The sequence below is a fragment of the Anabrus simplex genome, chromosome 2 (genome assembly GCF_040414725.1).
Source record: "Anabrus simplex isolate iqAnaSimp1 chromosome 2, ASM4041472v1, whole genome shotgun sequence".
NCBI lineage: Eukaryota > Metazoa > Arthropoda > Insecta > Orthoptera > Tettigoniidae > Anabrus > Anabrus simplex.
Window position 1 is genome coordinate 539,665,157 of NC_090266.1, and position 20,737 is coordinate 539,685,893.

At 42.6% G+C, this 20,737-nt stretch overlaps 1 protein-coding gene across 1 annotated transcript in view; it reads left to right on the forward strand.

Annotated features, from left to right (window-relative positions):
• LOC136863589 (cytosolic carboxypeptidase 6) overlaps nucleotides 1–20,737 on the forward strand; it is a 1,034,988-nt gene that overhangs the window by 513,865 nt on the left and 500,386 nt on the right. The window lies entirely within an intron of this gene.

Here is a 20,737-nt window from a genome sequence, read left to right on the forward strand (position 1 = left end):
TAGGAGGGCGTGTATTATCGTCTATTAGAACGGAATCTGGGCCCACAGAACCTCGAAACAAACGAATATGAGGAGCCACGATCTCGTTACGATACCTGACGACCGTCAAACCTGGCCTCCCCACACCTATCACGGGCCCACCTCCTCCTTTCCACAATGTTTGTCGGCCGTAACTATGTTTCAGGTTATCGTCAGATGCTAATCCGTCGTGAATCACTCTGAAGACTGAATCGGGAGTCATCCGTGAACAGAGCATTGACACACTGTCCGGTTGTCCAGGTGACATGTTGTTGACCCAACTCTAGATGTCTTCTTCCGTGCACATACGTCAGAGGGGCACATACAGTCAGTCGCCGAAAGTAAACGCCTCTCTTTCTAAGCCTTGTTTGACTCGATACAACTGTTGCAATGGCTGCTATGAAGTAAGAAAACATCTGAGGTGCAGTTCTACGGTTGTACCGTCTTACCGTTATGGCCAAATAACGGTCCTCTCTTTCTGATATCAGTTTTGGTCGTCCTTCTCCTGGTCTTCGGGACAAATTTTCGGACTCTAAAACATGGTGCTACATCCGAGAAACGATAAATCGATGCGCATTATGCCATCCGGCAATCGCAGCTTGCGACTGCGTAGAGTCTATTCGTCCAATCTCCTCCACCAGACGTAGTCGTGCACGCCTCTTCTCTGTGCCATAGCTGAATGCTTACACCGTAAACGTGGATCCTGGACTAATACGGCAGTGCACATTACATAAACCGGCTGATAGGAGCACTGACGTTATGTTATCGCTTTCATGGTTGTAAGAAGACAGGCATGGCATCTGGGGGCAGAATGCGGGTATAGTATCATTTATTGACACGTTACTATCACCTGATCGTATTGTGTGTTCAAATGGAGAAAGAGGGAAATACTTTCCGTTTATTGATTTGATTTTCGGCACTGGTATATAATTAAGTTAGCCGTTCCTCACTAGCCCGGCACCTTACCTCAATGGTGAGCGTAATGGCCTTCGGTTTAGAGTGTCCCGGGTTCAATTTCTGGCAGGACTGGGGAGTTTAACCACGTGTGGTTAATTCCTACGGATCTGAGAGTGGGTGTTTTCTTGTCCCAACACATTCCTCTTAATGTTCACACAACACAACACATTACCGTCCACCACACAAACACGCAATAGTGAATAAATCCCTCCGAATAGGGCATCCGGCTTTAAAACTGCGCCAAGTCCATAAGTTAGACACAGTTACCATCCGTAACTCCATCAAGATGGGAAAATTGCTAGAAGAAGGTGAAGAAGAACAAGAAGTTTCCACTAAGAGAAGTGACTGTAGACTGTGCCTATTTTCCTTCATGATTTTCTTATCTTCTTCAAGTAGATCGAAGGTCTTCGAGTAGGTACAGTGGTGCGTGGCAAGGTACCGTGTGGCAGTTTGATGCGGTTTCAAGGCCCTCTGCTAACTACCGTACGGCAACTGGTATAATTCCTAATAACACTATAGCGAGAAAATCACCAGTTTCAAACAGTAACATGTTAGTGAACTGTTAAGACGGTAGCGTGAAGTTACTACTAGATTTGCCCTGAAGCTTTGTAGTTACAAACTTTCCTTCACTATATGAAATGTGACATCCAAATCAATATATTACCATGTCTACTAGTGGAGGTATCTTGAGACGCGGCCTATCATACAGAGACTCAAGTGAGAGAAACTGAGCCCAGAGTGGTCCAATGGCAACAACTGTCTCGGAGACGTAGGCAACTGTTTCAATCAGGTGGATTTTTCTTGCAGCATTTGCGGCACAGGCCACTGGTTAAGTAATAATTTTAAGGGGCGTGATAATGAAGCAAAATCTATCAATCAGTCAGTCAATCAATCAATCTATCAATCAAACAGCCAAAAACTATTAATCCATCGATCGGTTAATCAATCAGTCATCACTAATCTGCATTTAAAGTTGTCACCCAGGTGGTGATTCAATATCAGTGGTGTGCCTAGCCGCTTTTTAAAAGATTTCAATGAACTTGGAAATGTATCAAACATTTCCCTTGGTAAATTAATCCACCCCCTAATTCCTCTTCTTATAAATGAATATTTGCCCCAATTTGTTCTCTTGAATTCAAACTTTATCTTCATATTGTGATCTTTCCTACCTTTAAAATCTCCACTCAAGCTAATTCGTCTACTAATGTCACCCCAAGCCATCCCTCCACTGACAGCTCTGAACATCCCGATTAATCGAACAGCTCGTCTGCTTACTCCCAAGTCTTGCCATCCCAAAAGTTTGCAAACATTTTCGTAATAGTACTCTTTTGCCGGAAATCACACAGAACAAATCGTGCTGCCTTCATTTGGATTTTTCACATTCTCGTATCAAGTAATCCTGTAGTGGGTCCCATACACTGGAACTATATCTGGGGTCTTACTAGAGACATACACGCCCTATCCTTTATATCGTCGTTACAACCTCTGAATGTCCGGCTGCATGGCTAAATGATTAGGGTGCTGGTCTTTGTACACAGGGGTCCCGGGGTCGATTTCCATCATGGTCGAGAATTTTAACCGTCATTGGTTAATTTCGCTGGCACTGGGGCTGGGTGTGTGAGTCGTCTTCATCATTATTTCATCCTCATCACGACGCGCAGGTCACCTACGGGAGTCAAATCAAAAACCTGCATCTGGCGAGCCGAACGTGTCCTTGGACACTCCTGGCACTAAAAGCCATACGCTATTTCATTTCAGCGTCTGAATATTGTCTTTAACCGTAATTTATAACCTCGTTTACGTGATTTCCCCAATGAAGTTCTATCCTTATATTAAACCCCAAGTACTTACAGTGATCCACATGAGGTACATTCACCCTATCAGCACATAAACTGAAACTGATAGGACTTTTCCCTTTAGCGAAACTTACAACCTAACTTTTCATTCCATTTAACACCATACCATTGTCCGCTGTCCATCTCACAACATTGTTGAGGTATTTTTGCAGTCTCTCACAATCCTGTAACTTACGTACTACTATAGACAGTATAACGTCATCTGAAAAAGCCTTATCTGTGAAACCAGTTCTTTCCTCGTATCAATTATATACATAAGAAAATATTAATGTCCAATAATACTGCTCTGTGATACCTCTCTTAATTGTTACAGGATCAGATAACACTTCACCTACTCTAATTTTCTGAGTTCCGTTTTCTAGGAATTTAGCTATACATTCAACCACTCTTTTGTCTAGTCCAATAACCTGCATTTTCGTAATCGTCACTAGCCTCTCACCATTGAGGCCGTGATTGGAATTCCAGTCAATGAAAGTGAAATACATTTCCTAATGTTTCGGATTCCTTGTAAAACTATATGCCCCATGGCTTATGGCCATAGATACACAAAACTCTTCAGCTTACATACAATACATTGTTTGCAATCATTATGGGGAAAATGAACAAGATTATTGACATTTAGAAAGTGCCACTTTATTATTATTTTTTTTTGTAATTTGCTTTACGTCTTACCGACACGAATAGGTCCTATGTAGACGACGGAATAGGAAAGGGCTAGGAGTGGAAATGGAGCGGCCGTGATCATAATTAAGGTACAGCCCTGAAAATGGGAAACCACGGAAAACCCTCTTCAGGGCTGCCGACAGTGGGGTTCGAAACGACTATCCCCTGAATGCAAGCTCACAGCCGCGCAACCCTAACCGCACGTCCAACTCGCTCAGTCCACTTGCTCTTGACAGAACATATGTTTCATGTAAGACTCCTATCCTACAACGAAATCGATCGGTTCTAACCTCCTCCTTGCAACCAAGAATGATTTTGCGTAGCCTACATACTAACCTCCAACACCGATAGGCTCCTTTCCTAGTGCTCGTTATTCATATTCGATCCTATAATGACAGTATGCGCACTGTTGGCTATAATTAACTGTCATGTACTTATGGAAATTTCGGACTAAATCCCTTCAAAAGCTACGAAGATAGAAACTTGGAAGCGTCTCCTGGCCAGAATACTGAACAGCGCCTCATGCAGACTTAATGCACATCGATTTCTTCCCTTTTCGCATCTCATTCATTTTTTTTCTTTCGCAACATGATCTTATCAATCCTGATTTTGGCAACAACGCTAATATTTCGGAAGAAAATGTCCACGTGCTACACATCTAATCCATAACTTGTGCTCCTCCTCCCCTCGCAAGCGTATCCCTCGCGAGACATAAAAACAAACTAGCAAGAAGAACCCCGGGCCCAATTCGAGAGGCGGCATGCTGTCTCGCACATTTCCCTCTCCCCGTCCTCCCCCTCATCCATTCCTTCCTCCTACACCGCCCTCAACAACCCTCGCCAACCCTCGGCAACACTTCCCCCTTCTCCTCTCCCTGCTGCCCCTAGTCGGCATTGATTGCATTGTACGCTCTTCGTCGCCAGTCTCCATTCCCATTTCGCTTTTGAGTTTTCAGTTTCTCTTCACATTCATTTTTAATGATGAAACTTTTGTCCTAACTCACAATTACTATCAATCGCTCCATACCATCCACTCAACCGGTTATTAAATTGTACATGAAATCAAATCGAAACCATACATCCAGGCTCTGCCTAGACAGTGTCAAACAGTCCATTAAATCAATGAGAATGATTCTAACATCCTGTTATTTCTATCAATATTAAGAGACACTAGAACGGAGCTCTGAAGAGAGATTTCTTATTGCTCAGGTAAATCTGCTGATGCGATTCCTTCACACTTGTGCACTCGAATAAGCCAACTGACTGCGGTTATTCGATTCCCTTCCGAAACTTAAGTATGATCGTAATTTTTAATAATTTCGTGTGGCTACTGCTAGCCTGGTGCAGTCCATGTAAGACCGACCCTCCGACGAGGATGGGTGGCAGCTGCTCTTTATACGAAACTTTGTTACATTGTGGGGCAGAGTAGTATAGTTTGTGGTGTATGATTTGCATGGCAGTTGGAGACAGCACAAACATCCAGTCCCCAAGCTAAGATAAATTACCATTTAAGATTAAAATGCGACTCGCCCGGGAATCGAAAACGGGGCCCTTTGAAATGATGCCCACTCTGCTTACCATTCAGCCAAAGAGTATGATCCTAATTACTTTATGTTTCCTTTATGTCTTAAATTCAACTTCAATATCCCATTTTTTTAATAAATGAAGTTTTTTTATTTATTTGAATTAATTCCGGCCCCGCCGTGTAGGTGACAGCGCGTCCGCGACCCCGGGTTCGATTCCCGGTGGGGTCAGGCGTTTATAATTGTGAATGATTAATATCCCTGGCCTGGGGACGGGGTGTTTGTGTCGTCCTTAACGTTCCTTTCCTCACATTCAACACTCTACACTTCCGCAATTACAATTACACGCAGGTTCATATAAATGATGCAAGTAGTGGCAAAAGATCTACAGAGGTCGACGCCACGAAATATATCATTAAAAAATTCAGTTAATTTAATTCGATTAATTTATTTTAATTTTAATTTTTTTATTTAATCTTATTTTATTTCAAATTGTAAATGCAATGTGGTTAAGTGTAAGATAGAGCCTAGAGCTATACGTTCGCCACTGAATAAGGCACTTATAGCCTAAATAAATAATTTCGCCTCTGTGGTGTAGTGGTTAGTGTGATTAGCTGCCACCCCCAGGGGTCCGAGTTCGATTCCCGGCTCTGCCACGAAATTTGAAAAGTGGTACGAGGGCTGGAACGGGGTTCACTCAGCCTCGGGAGGTCAAATGAGTAGAGATGGGTTCGATTCCTACCTCAGCCATCCTGGAAGTGATTTTCCGTGGTTTCCCACTTCTCCTCCAGGCAAATGCCGAGATGGTACGTAACTTAAGGCCACGGCCGCTTCCTTCCCTTTTCCTTGTCTCCCTTGCGATCTTCCTATCCCCCCACAAGGCTCCTGTTCAGTATAGAAAGTGAGGCCACCGGGCGAGGTACTTGTCCTTTTCCCGAAATGTACCCACCGACCCAAAGTACGCTCCAGGACACTGCACTTGAGGCGGTAGAGGTCGGATCCCTCGCTGAGTCCGAGGGAAAAACCATCCCTGGTGGGTAAACGGATTAAGAAAGAAAGAAAGAAAAATACCTAAAATGCAAGTCGCCATGTCATATTCTTGTGACGTAAGTTAACGTAGCCACACAGCCGCACACGAGATGCTGTCAGTTGGTACAATTAATGTTATTCACATATATTCACAAATTAACACACACATAACCTTAATCACAGTATCACAACAAAACACTACACTTAGAGAATATCAACAAAGCCGCCATTATTAAAAACAACTACCAATCGCTGCAAATGGAGATTACAACTTTGAAACACTGTTGAAAAGAGATGACTACCGATTGCCTACCTCGGCATGTCAGATAACACGTTGTCACAAGTATATTCTTGCTACACCATAACTCGTGAACCAATAACTTCCAAACAACAACTAACTCTTTCCGTCAAGATCGTCTCTTTATATATATGTACCTGGCCAGGCTTCTAGAAAGTTACATTACAAAATATATCTTCGTGAAAATTCTGGAGTGTCTAATACATAGGTTATAATGTATAGAATATTCTCAATCGTTCTCGTGCCTATTACCAATCTGCAAGTTACAGTGTGTTTCACAATAATGGATTACAATTTATATATACAGGTGAGAATAAATTATAATATTAATTTACAGGTATTCACATAAACTGAACTGATATAAATGTCTATATACAGTGCACGTTTCATGCTATAACCTCAAAAACATCGCGATCATATCGTATGTATACATGATATAATAATAATAATAATAATAATAATAATAATAATAATAATAATAATAATAATAATAATAATAATAATATATTATATTATATTATATTATATTATATTATATTATATTATATTATATTATATTATATTATATTATATTATATTATATTATATTATATTATATTATATTATATTATATTATATTATATTATATTATATTATTATAGTAATAATTATTCGAGCTCGATATCTGCATTAGTTACTCATGGGCGAGAGAATATTATACCTGTTATCGCACTTGCGTCAATATCCCCCCCCCCCCCCCTCATGACTTGAAACAATTTCCACACTTTGTCTCACCCGTCGACTTTTCCTAGGACGTAGATTGTATCTTATTTCTTCCTCGATATCGCTGGATCTGCTCTCCTCCTCCTCTTGACCAGCATGTGCCGTGTCGGGGGTCGGGGTTGCCGCGCTGCCAGCCTCTTCCTCGATGATAGTCGATGTGTTCTCCTACTGATGACCGGATGGTGCTGTGTCATTAGTAGCCTCTTCTGCAGGCTTACTCTGTATGCGCAGCGGTTGGGTGACTCGCCGCAACTCCGATGCGTGGGCGACAGGATGTTTGGACTTCAGTAAGTAGACCCCATGGCCCAGCTGTTTATCAACCTGTATGGGACCAACCCACTTAGGTGCGAGACCTACGTGAAACCCTCCAATCGTATTACTGACTGGATGGTTACGTCGCAGTACTTGTTGGCCTGGTAGGAAGATCTGTATCTCTTCGACATCTTGAACTGAAGTTGATGGTGGACTACTCCTCCAATCCCCAGTGCCGTACAGCTGTCGACCAAGAAAGAGCTCTGCTGTGGAATAGCCGGTGTTACGGTTGATGCGTCGTCGCAAGGCAAAGAGTGACTGCGGTATCTGGCGGTCCCACAGCCGATGTTCTTTGCCTATCAGGTGGACTCGTAGCATCCTTTTCAGCTCCTGGTTTCGTCGTTCCGTCTGATTTTCCCTTGGGTTGTAGATAGGGTTGGTCCAGTGCTCCATACCCTATTCCGTCATCATTTGCTGCCAAGTCCTCGACGTGGACTGACTTCTGTTGTCTGACAGAATTCACCGTGGATATCCGTAGAGGCTGAATGCCTCGTCTTGTAGCAGGCTGGAGATGCGTCCCGTCGTGTTTTCAGGTATCAGAAAGGCCTCAACCCGTCTTGCGAATAGGTCAGTGATTAATAGGAGTCCTGTTTTCCCCCTTCGTATTCTAGGGTACGGACCCATCAAGTCCAGAGCTATGATCTCCCAAGGGGCGTTGTGGCCGTCCTCCTCATTGGCTGTAATCTGCCTTCCTGTTGCTTGCCTTGGTGCAGGCACAAATGTTGCACCCCTTCACGTAGTCCAGGATGTCTTTCCGCATGTTGACCCAGAAGAATTTTCGTCGGATGTACTGATACGTCTCTTCGCCTCCTGGGTGTCCGGCTTCCGTGCTCTCGTGCAACTTCTCGAGGATGTCCGTCGTGTGCTGTCTGGGGATCACCACTACTGCAGGCGTGTCGGAGAGATGCGACCTGTACATCAAGAGTCCTCCGTGAAGCCGAAAGTTATTCTAGCACATTTTAATTCCCTCGGGACAAGTCGACTATCGGTGTTCTGACTCCTAATCCACTGCGTCATGGTCCTACAGGGCTTGTCTTGTTCCTGCCACTGTTTGATCACTCGCAGATCAAGTTCATTCTTGATGGTTATAAGAACAGGTTCCTTAGGTTCACTCTCGAATTTTGTGGGAACTCCCTCTCGACAATAGTGTTCCTAGCTTCAGGTTCCATCGCCGGGTGCCTAGATAAGCTGTCTGCTCCTATGTTCGTCGGTCCTGGGACGTGACACACATCGAAATCAAATTCTGCGATTAACAGAGCCCATCGCATCAATTTAGATTTTGAGCTAGAGACCGAGTTCAACCACTTGAGAGCGGCGTTATCGGTGTAGAGCTGGAACTTCCTTCCTTTCAAATAGCCTATGCATTTGCCCATGGCCCACACCACGGCCAAGGCTTCCTTCTCGGCAGTGCAGTAGCGTTGTTAGTTGGGAGATAGCTTCCTGCTAGCATACTCGATGATGTCTCTTCCGCCGTCACTCCTCTCCTGAAATAACACTGATCCTAAGCCGGAGTCGCTGGCGTCGGTCTGCAGACACATCTTCCGTTGAGGGTCAAGATGGGCTAGACCGGGAGCGTTGAATACCGCAGCCTTAATGCTTTGGAATGCTGCCTCTTCCTTGCTGGTCCATCGGAGCGGGCGGTTCTTATGGAGTAGATCGGGGAGTGGTATTGTCTTCTCTTCAAAGTATTGCACGAAGCTGCTATACCATCCAAACAAGCCAACGAACTGACGTACTTGTCGCTTGGTCTGCGGGCGTTCAGCTTCTTCGTTAGCTCGATTCTTCTCCGGTCGCCTTTCTAAATCCTTCAGAGGTTAGGACATGGCCAAGATATTCTACAAGGGACTGGGCGAAGTATCACTTATCCAGTTGGCAAGTCAGTCCATGAATATTCAGTCGTTCCAGCACTTTCCTCAGATGTACAAGGTGTTCTTGAAAATCCTTGCTGTGAATTGAAATGTCGAGATACACTTGGAAAAAATCTCCAACATATCCGGATAATACCTTATCCATCGGTCGGATGAAGGTCGCAGGAGCATTCTTAAATCCGAAGTTCATTACTGCAAACTGGTACAATCCTCTCGGTGTCATGAAAGCGGTCAGTGGTCTAGAACTTTCCTCGACCTCCACTTGCCAGTATCCGGAATTGAGATCCAGCGTGCTGAAAATCCTAGACCCACTTACTTGTTTCAGCGAGTCTTTCAGGTCAGGCATGGGGTAGGCATCACTAACGGTCTTCTCGTTCAACCTGCGCAGGTCCACACACAATCGATACTCCCCATTCTTCTTCTTTGGTAGGACGATAGGTGAAGCCCAACAGGATGTAGACGGTTCGATGAGACCTTGCCCTTCCCTCTTTTGAATCTTCTGTATGAAGAAGTTGCGTTTATCCGGGTTGATTGGATATGGACGTTGCATGATAGGTGGTGAAGAGCTACATTCAATGGTGTGCGTTACCGAGGTAGTCCGCCCTATTTTATTGGTGAAGACTTCCGGTCGAAAATGTGTTAACCGGATATCTCCCAGGTTTAAGTCAACTTCCGTATCCTTGCGAGTCCGGGGAATTCCATCGTGCCGAGCGACCCTCAGATGTCTGTCTTTTCCCAAAAAGACTTCATTAGCTGCACAGTCTGGGATCAACTTGTATTCCACCAGAAAGTCATGACCTAATATGATGTCAGGTATCAAGTTCTGAATCACTGCAACATCAATTACAAAAGGCATGTTCATGCATTTAGCGGTTAGGTTAGTCTGTCCTTGGATGGAATTGGTTAACCCGTCCGCTGCTCCCACTACCCTTCCGAGGTGGTGAGACTTCATAGGCGGTAGTAATATGGCAACAGACCCATTAACAAATGAATGACTTTCTTGGGTGTCGAGTATGGCTGAAAAATTATCGTTGCCAATCCTTAAGATGATAGCTGGGCGGTGCTGGCCTATTCTACACACTATCTGACCAATCCCTCTGCTACTTGACGAGGGGTGCTTGTCTGTCAGGTCTTGAGGCGCATTCCTGTTCTTCAGGTGCCCCGCTCTTCCACACTGGTAATACATCCTAACTGCACTGGGCTCATCCGTAGGTTTGCTTTTATGTTTCTCCTCCAGCTGGGCGATGATTCTGCATAGATCATAAAGCATCAGGGTCGTGATACTTTTACTAGAGGCTGGATCTTATCGTGCAGTAGCTCTGTAATGTCTGGTAAGATCTCGTTTTCGCTTCCTTTCGGGTGCAGACGCTTGAAGAGTGGGCACTTCTATACGACGAAGTCGCTAGCTCTCATGCCAGTGGGTTGTGCGTCAGTCAGTAGCTTCCTTTTCACGGAGCTCTTCACCCCGTCGGAATTAAACCTAGCGAGGAATTCCCTCTTGCAAGTCTGTCCAGTTTAGATTTAAACCCTTCATGTTGCTCCACCAAGTAGCAGCTTGCCCCTTTAATCATGGTGTGATGAGTTGCACGAATATGTCCTTTGGTAAATTTGGTAAATTAGTCCTTCTTAATAGGCTGACCGATCCCTCGACGAAGTTAGTCGGGTTCTCTTCCAGTTGCTCGTGGGATTCCGGAAGGTTCTATATAAACACTTTCGGGTCTAGGTGTCCTGCATTACCGGTTAAGTTTGTTGGGGTGGGGTAGAGGTGTGCCGGTATGTCCTTTTTGAGACAATCTATTTTCTAATGCGTGAAGGATGCATTCCCTTATATTCTGCACATCTCCCTTGATGGTTGCAAACCGGTTTTCTGTCCTTCCTTCGACAGCAGAAATACGGCTCCCAAGATTTCCCTCGAGGGCAGATATACGGCTTTCAAAATTTCACTCGGTCTTAGAAATCCTCCCCTAAACCTGTTGTTTTATGCCGGAAACCTGGATTTCCACCCCTTCCTTGAGGTCCAAGATATTACCTTCCAGCTGGGTTACTCTACTATCGATCTGGTCAACCTGTTCCAGTTTTGACCTGATGTCCAATATCTGCTGCGTTAATCGATCGGTGACGTCGCCAATTTGCGATGAAATTTTGTTATTTAGGTTGAAATTTTCAATTCTAGGCCCTGTTCAACTTTGTAAACCTGCGTAAACACTTGTGATATTTTTCCAGTTTAAACTGAGTTAGCTCCAGACATTTCGTCTTAAATTTTGCCTGAAAGTTTGTCATTTAGGTCTGAAATTTGTCCTGTTAGGCCGTAATTGACGTGTGAAATTTTGTTGTTTACGTCTGAAATGTTGTTATTTAGTGCCTGCATCATGGTCATTAAGTTAAAACATATTTCAGTTACATTTACCTCATCTTCCGATATTTCGTCGGCATCTTCGTTGACTTCGATGCAAAACAGTCCTGGACCTTCTCCCTTCTCCACGAGATCTTCCCGTAGTCGCGCCTGTAGCGATTTCTTCTTCCCGTTCGTCGGGAGATTCCCCTTGGTAAGTTCGTCTTTGAGCTGTTTGAGTTTCATATTCTCTAATATGACTTGCATTTTGAACTGCTACACTCGTATTCTCTCGTAAGTTTTTACGTCCTCGTCACGGTCGCCAGTTTACGTATCCACACAGACGCACACGAGATACTGTCAGTTGGACAATTAAGTTTATTCACATATATTCACAAATTAACACACACATAACTTTAATCACAGTATTATAACAAAACACTACACTTCGAGAATATCAACAAACCCGCCATTATTAAAACCAACTACCAGTCGCTGCAAATGGAGATTACAACTTTGAAACACTGTTGAAAACAGATGACTACCGACTGCCTACCTCGGCATGTCAGCTAACACTTTGTCACAAGTATGTTCTTTCTACACCATAACTCGTGGACCAATAACTTCCAAACAACAACTAACTCTTTCTGTCAAGATCGTCTCCTTGTATATATGTACCTGGCCAGGCTTCTAGAAAGTTACATTACAAAATATATCTTCGTGAAAATTCTGGAGTGTCTAATACATAAGTTATAATTATACGTCGGATTTTTAGGTGGTAATAGGTTAGAATGCAAAGTAATTTGGTTTGTAGGAAGTGTCATGCAACCCGTTGTACCATAATGTAGGAAGAGTAGAATAAATTCAAGGAGTTCTATGGGCTGTACCCCTAACATCTATGCAAATCTCACAGCATAACCGTTGTACAGTGTAATGTATACTTGTTACTGGCTTAAGTAAGTTTGCTTTCTAACCTATCAGTACCTAATAATCCGGACTCTAGTTATAATGCATAGAATATTTTCAATCGTTCTCGTGCCTATTACCAATCTGCAAGTTACAGTGTGTTTCACAATAATAGATTACAGTTTATATACAGGCAAGAATGAATTATAATATTCATTTTACAAGTATTCACATTAACTGAACTGATATAAATGTCTATATACAGTGCACGTTTCATGCTATAACCTAACAAACAACGCGATCATATCTTATGAATACATGATGTAATAACAATAACAATAATAATAATAATAATAATAATAATAATAATAATAATAATAATAATAATAATAATAAATGGATGTAACACTTCACAGCTACACATACAATAATAATAATAATAATAATAGTAAAATAATAATTATAATAATAATTATAATAATAATATTAATTATTCGAGCCCGATATCTGCATTAGTTACCCATGGGCGAGAAAATATTGTTTTCAAGTTATACCTGTTATCGCACTTGCGTCAAAGTTACACTGTTAGCTGAGGGTATACTGATTGTCGATGAGATACTCTTACTAACAGCCACACAAGGTTAACAATTAAGTCACTAACGTGAGAAAATCTTTTTTCCTGTAAATATTTCGAGGTGATTATTGCCGTACGACTTATATTTTAGGTGACAATGGCATTTTTGATGATGATGATGATGCTTGTTGTTTAAAGGGGCCTAACATCGAAGGTCATCGGTCCCAATGGCATTTTTAAGCCCCCTTGTATCTTTAGGCAATTTGAAAGCAGTGTTGTTCTAGCTCTTATGGATCCTGAGAAAAGTGAAAATGAAAATGAATGAAAACCTACAACCTGTTTTCCAGTCTTTGACCGGGTCAGGAATGAAATGAATTTACCAGATATAGGCTATTATTAAAATGGGGTCGCCACTCCCAAGTGATATTAATAATTGATAAATGATATGAAATTATAATGGAGAGTGTTGCTGGAATTAAAAATGACAGGGAAAACCGAAGTACCCGGAGAAAAACCTGTCCCGCTTCCGCTTTGTAAAGCACAAATCTCACATGGAGTCACCGGGATTTGAACCACGGTATCCAGCGGTGAGAGGCCGACGCGCTGCGGTCTGAGCTACGGAGAATCCCTGAGAAAAGTATACCTATAAATTAAAAATAATCACTCTTCGAAATATAATGTTAGCTGCCAGCTGAGGGAAGAATTACTGTGGTGCCATCATATTTATAAAAAGCCCTTTAAGGTACACTTCTGTCGGAGAAAAATGCACATTATATTTGGGTTCAAGAAACCTTACTCCATTCAAAGTTGAAAAATACCAAAATGTGAATTTATTATTATTTTTCACGTCCGTTAATTATGGTTCAGCGAGCTTACGAATGATACTAAAACAGATCAACAGGTTCAAAAGTTCCAGCAGTAAAAGTTTCAGAGATGAGGGAACATAAATTAAGGTATCTTCACGTTGACGTGGTAACTAATTTTTAGAAAATGTGCAAACATATCTGGTTCAAGTTATTTACCTCGTGTAGTATACAATGTACACTCAATTAAACAACGAGCTTCAGTCTAGGATACTAGCCAAAAATTATATAACATAGGTTCTAAATACGGACACTTTTCAACAGTAGGCTACTAAGCTACGAAGAGAAGCACCAGTTAGGAGCTTGTAGTTTTACTTGACTGTTGACATCATAATCATTGCCATAGAACATCAAGTTCTATATGCAATCTCAACCACATCGAGGTGAATTTTTTATTTCAAGAATTCCACGCGGATTGGCCAGGAATCGACTCGTGACTGGTTTGGTGAGGTGTCGACAGTGGACAACAATAAATGTGCTAGAGCCAACAGATATTTAACCTGCCGTCTGGCCGACCACACCTCACTAGTAGAGGGTTAAGCCTATTATCCTGAGGATGGATTTTTGATGGCCATAACGTGAATTTCCGGAGGTAATTTACCCTCATTGCTAATAACACGTAGCGTTCCGACCCCATGCAGCAGTTAGGGGACAGTTAAATGGACAGTGGAAGGGTTGAAAGAGAACATTTTCATCTGTTTCACCCACAATTAAGGCAAGTTTTCTCTGAGCTTTGATCATGATGACAAAGTGCAATGAACACTCTCATTTGAAAAGTCACGAATCCTGTCACTATGCGCCTGCAGTAACGAGAATATCGCTGTAGGCGAGTGAAATTTGCCCGCTGGTGTATGTATTCATATTGATGGCCATGAGCAATTGAAGAGCTTGGTGCAAGAACGAGAAAAGTCCACTTTTGGCTGAAAATGAGACTGTATCCCATATATGACTTCATCCTTTGCTTCACTATTTGGTGTAAGACCGGTACAGCTCCATTCACGCAATAATATGGACTTGACTGCGCTAACAGTTTGATGCAAGAACCAGTCATCTACCGGACTTGCCGTATTATTGCACCAAATGGCTCGTAAAGTCTACACGGCATGGCAGCACATCTCAAATTCATTACACTATTTCTGCTTATTTTCACTAAAAGTCTCAGTCACTCTAATCGTTCACTAGGGACCAAGTGAAGTGATTAGTCTTTCGTACAATTATTTCATCAGTGACATACTCGATGAAAATATACAGATTTTAAATGTATTTGCGGACAACTGCAGTTACCAGAACAAGAATCACAGCTGTATACACCATACTTGCATTCAGGATATAATGGGTTCCAACCTCGTTGCCACCAGCCGTGAAGATGGTCTTACATAGTTTCCCATTTTCACACCAGGCAATTTATGGGCCTGTACCTTAATTAAGGCCACGTCAGTTTCCTTCCCACTCCTAGCCCTGTCCTATAGAATCTTCCCCATTAGCCCTATCTGTGTCGGATCTTGAAAAGATCTTTCACCGAGCTCGATAGCTGCAGTCGCTCCAGTGCGGCCAGTATCCAGTATTCGGGAGATAGTAGATTCGAACCCCACTATCGGCAGTCCTGAAGATGGTTTTCCGTGGTTTCCCATTTTCACACCAGGCGAATTCTGGGGCTGTACGTTAATTAAGGCCACGGCCGCTTCCTTCCCACTTCTAGCCCTTTCCTGTCCCATCGTCGCCATAAGAACTATCTGTGTCGGTGCGACGTAAAGCAACTAGCAAAAAAAAAGACCTTTCAAAAAAATTACTCATATGTTTCCGGGTCCTTACCCTTTGATTGAAGCCGTGGGTTAACGGTAAGAGGGAAGGAGAAACACGAGCGGTTGTACCTTCTTCAGACTGGAAAAGGTTCGTTAAGAGAATCGTGAAAGAAATTCCATGTGATTGTTGTTACAGAAGATTTTCTGTTAAGCTTTGCGTGCCACTCGAAAAACTATTTAAGTCGAATGTTAAGAATACAGATACTGTTAAATTTAGTGTATTAAAGTACAGGCTGCTTGAATATTCCTCTGAGCACAAGCATGTCCTTATCAAGCTTCATTCACCATGATTTTGTAATTCTGAAACCCTTAAATACACTGACATAATGGACACCTTGCTGTCAAATCAGAGAAGTATAGAAATGTTTTGAATTTTGCCAAGAAGTATGTGCCACTACGAAGTATGTGGTTTTATAATCAGTTGGTCAGTGCAAAAACCACGATGGGTATCACTTCTAGTTCGTCAGAATGGGAATCAGAATAAACTTTGAGAGAAGTGATATATCAGTAGATTTTTAGTATAAACTTCTGTTGTGATAAGGTAAATCCGGGACAGATGCCGCCCCGGTAGAGATGCCGCATACACTGTAGCTAAAGGTTCCCGTCGTTACAGCTAGATGGCAATATGTGTGGTTTTTCAGTTTCTAAGGAAGAACTGCTGTCTGCGAGTGTGACGAAATTTGCTCGTATATTACGCCAATTATAGCCGATATCATGAGGCGAGTACATGTTTCCTCCTGACAAAGTTTTTGCGTGTGTTAATTTATTGTATGTTAAGTTGGCTTCAAATGCTTAAATCAGACGTTTTTAGTACAGGAGTCGTCAGAAACATAACTGTAGTTGAGAGTAAGCTAATTTTGGGCCATGATAGCCTTGAGGTATGAAAACAGGAGGGTGCGGCGTCTCTCCCTGATAGTTGGGAGAGTTGCCGCACAACAATCCGGCTGAGATGCCTCATTGCTATCAGATTCTAGAAGCGATCTGGAGACATTCAATACTATTCAGAGTGTGCCGGTATTTTATTCGAATATTTTATCGTCTCACGATTCTTGATATACAGAATCTATTTTTATTAATTTCATTGGTAACATTATTTTATTATATAAAATTATATTATATTCAGCAATAAAAATCTGCGACATGCCTGCTCAGTATAAAGGTAAGGGCACTGTTAAAAGACCTCAATGGACACAGGAAAATTTAAGAGAGGCTGTTAAAAGACTGAAAGCCAAGGAAATACTGATCAGGGAGGCAGAATGATACTACAGAATTCCGGAACGAACACTGAAACTTAGAATGCAGTCACGAAATCTGGAAAAGGGCTCTCTGGGTCCAGCAGGTATAGCTACTTCAATAATCACCGAAGTCAAAATGATATCCAAAAAAGGATTACTGTATCCAGTGTTTGAGTTACAAACAGTGACTGCATGAATCTTGCTCTACATATAACGACTGTTGCAGCAAAATTGCTAGAGAACAAAGTTTTAAGAAACAATCTGTAAAAACTTGTAAGAGGATAAACATCAGTTTTTGATTCAAGAATCCCGCCTTAGACATGTTTCCAAATTACTGTGTCAGGACAGAATTATATTCATTATGATTTTGATGTTTCCATTATATAAAACGAGGGTCCCGTGGTGTAGGGATAGCGTGCCTGCCTCTCGCCCGGAGGCTCCGGGTTCGATTCTCGGCCAGGTCAGGGGTTTTTCTCTCGACCTGAGGGCTGGTTCGAGGTCCACTCAGCCTACTTGATTGGAATTGAGAATCTATCTGACGGTGACATGGCGGCCCCAGTCTCCGAAGCCCAGAATAACGGCCGGGAGGATGCGTCGTGCTGACCACACGGCTCCTCGTAATCTGCAGGCCTTCGGGCTGAGCAGCGGTCGCTGTGCAGGCCAGAGCCCTTTCAGGGGTGTTAAGTGCCGTGGGGTTTTATATAACACAATGAAGAATCCATTGCACATGCACATTTATAGAAAATCGAAATTAAAATACGATTAATTTAATGTTGTAAATTATCAGATAGATGTTTTTCCATTGAATGATTATATTATGTGGATACAATTGTCTTGTAGTACGTTCTAGTGTTCGGTTATATTAAAGTTGAAGAAATTGGCTTAAATTTGATTTTGTCATTAATTATTTTACTTGCGGCATCTCTCCCGAGCAAAGTCGGCATCTATACCGGGATCCAGGGAGAGACGCCGCAGGTGCAACAATTCCTTTGTTCCCTCCTTTCTCCTATTTACTTTCAATTGTCAATATTTTGTTCATCCCTGATCAAATGTACATGTTTTCAAATTATGCTCGATGAATTTGCAACAAGTTTTAAAGTAAATATACCGAGATATAACAAAAGACATAAAAAGTGTGGCAACTCTCCCGGAATTACCCTATACGTAGTCCGCCTCTATAGTGTAGTGGTTAGTGTGATTAGCTGTCACTGCCGGAGGCCCGGGTTCGATTTCCGGCTCTTGGGGCCGTAGAGGTGGGACCCCTCGCTGAGTCCTAAGGAAAAAACGAATCCTGGAGGGTAAACAGATTAAGAGAGAAAGAAAGAAGAAAATTTGCTTTAATCATGTAACGCCTACCATAAAAGAATACAGCCATATAAGTATTAATTTTATATCAGTTTTTTTCCACTGCATTTGAAGAAAAATAAGTATATTGATTATCTTTGGTGCAAAACCAGAAAAGTCGAAGTTTTCGAATCTCTACAGAATTTCATGTATTTAGACAAATGCCATCATAATAAGCTCACCGAACAAAAAATTAGTGACCGCAATCCGCACGCACAGCTTGTACAGATGACACAGCGCACGAGTCCCGTGCACAACCGTATGCGCACTGCATCTACGTGAGCATAGGGCAGTTGCGGTCAGTGAGTCATTATATTCCAAGTGGACAATGTACGTCAACATGGGTAGATGTGACGGAGTGGCAACAGTGTTTGGCCGTGCCCATGGCCGTACGGTGCGTGACGTTGCTGTATTTGTTGGTGTTTCACAGATGACTGTTCAACGTGTCTACAAGTAGGGGTGTACTACACGTGGCCACGAAACACGACGTCAGAATTGTGGTCGGGAAAATATCCTGACTGAGAGGGACCGGAGACGCGTTTCACGGCTTGTGAATTAAAATCGTTTTTCAAAACCGACAGAAATTGCTGCAGTCAGTGAATGAAGGTCCATCCCAACATATTAGCGAGATAATATTGCGATGGAAACTGCATGCAATGAACATTTGGAGTCGGTCACCTCGCAAGGGGCCTATGCTCACACAGGCACATAGAGCTGCACGTCTTCAGAGGGTTACAAATCATCAAACGTGGACAGTAGCTGACTGGCGGAACGTACTGTGGTCTGACAAATCACGTTTTTGTCTGTATTAAAATGACGCACGTCGTCGAGTGCACCGAAGGCCAATGGATGTGTGCGAGGTCAGATTCAAGCCAGAGGAGGGTCTGTGATGTTTTCGGGGGTGTTTTTCGTATCATGGATTGGGTCCGCGTACTGAGGTGATCACTAACATGAACCAGCATGTTTATTTAATCATTCTGGATGATCAGATGTTGACTTCCTATCAACATCTGCATGATGAGTATGTTATTGACACCCCGATTTTTCAGGCTGACAACGGCAAAGTTCATCGGGCTGAACTTACTTGTAACTGGTTTTATGCCAACTACCCCAATCTATTGCTTCTCGATTGCCTGCAAAATCACCTGAATTGAACCCCATTCAAAATTTGTGGGAAATGTTGGAATAAGGTGTACAATGCCGACAACAGCATTCCCGCAATTTGGTGGAATTGCGCGATCAAATATGTAGCGAGTGGCTTTACCTAGATGCGACGTACCTACACAACCTTGTGGACTCACTTCCCAATCTAGGCGGCTATCCAGTCCACAGGCGGTGTTGTACGCTATTAAATGATGCTTGTAATGATTCCTCTTGGGGTGAATAATTTTTGTCCGGTGAGTCTATGTCATTAATGTGTGTTTGTATTTACGAGTTGTAGACAGTGCTCGTCTCTCTGTCAAATTGATGAAAAGTGGACGTACGTGGTTCTTGTACCAAGCCCTTCAATTGTAGTGTAGGTTAACAATTACCATTCAACGCTTTGCATTAACGGCTGCACAATGTACAGCTCGGAAAACTCAATTTGTGAGTCCATTGCTGAGGCCAGGGTTGCAGAAAAACCATTGCTATGGCAAGGCCCTTTCCGAAATATATTCCTCAGAGCGAAAATAGGCTATATCCGTTTCAAGTAGTAGGCCTACAGGATAAGCGTGCATTTTAATGATACTGCTAAATTACCCTCCGAATTCAATGGGCCTGTTCGTTAAACCACATGGTTCTGACAGTTCTAATAACAGAAATAGGAAAGAGCTAATGAAAACATATCAGCCGCTCTTGCATATAAAATACACAATTCAAAAACATTAGGGGAACATGTTTTGTAACGTCTGGTATGTGAACGTTAATTTGGCACATGGGGTTCCAATGGTCGTACAGCATACCATGAGATATTAGCTACTCAGGGTATGACAAATTGAAGTTATACTCCTACTGCAGGCGTAGTCATGCATTAAACTGTCAGGTGACCTCTCAAAACAAAGTGAATAGCGGTGCGTCCGTGTGCCATTGTGAGGTACACAGACTACTGCGGTCATTTGAGCACGTTGTATGTAAACCAGCACATCCCATGAGACATCTTAACGAGGTTCAAGTCACAAGGGTCGTCACTTTGATCCAAGAAGAATGGACTTTTTGTCGTGTTGCTGTGGATTTCAAGTATTTAGGTTGTGTGTTCTCCCAGGATGGTAATATAGTAAGTGAGATTGAATCAAGGTGTAGTAAAGCTAACGCAGTGAGCTCGCAGTTGCGATCAACAGTATTCTGTAAGAAGGAAGTCAGCTCCCAGACGAAACTATCTTTACATCGGTCTGTTTTCAGACCAACTTTGCTTTACG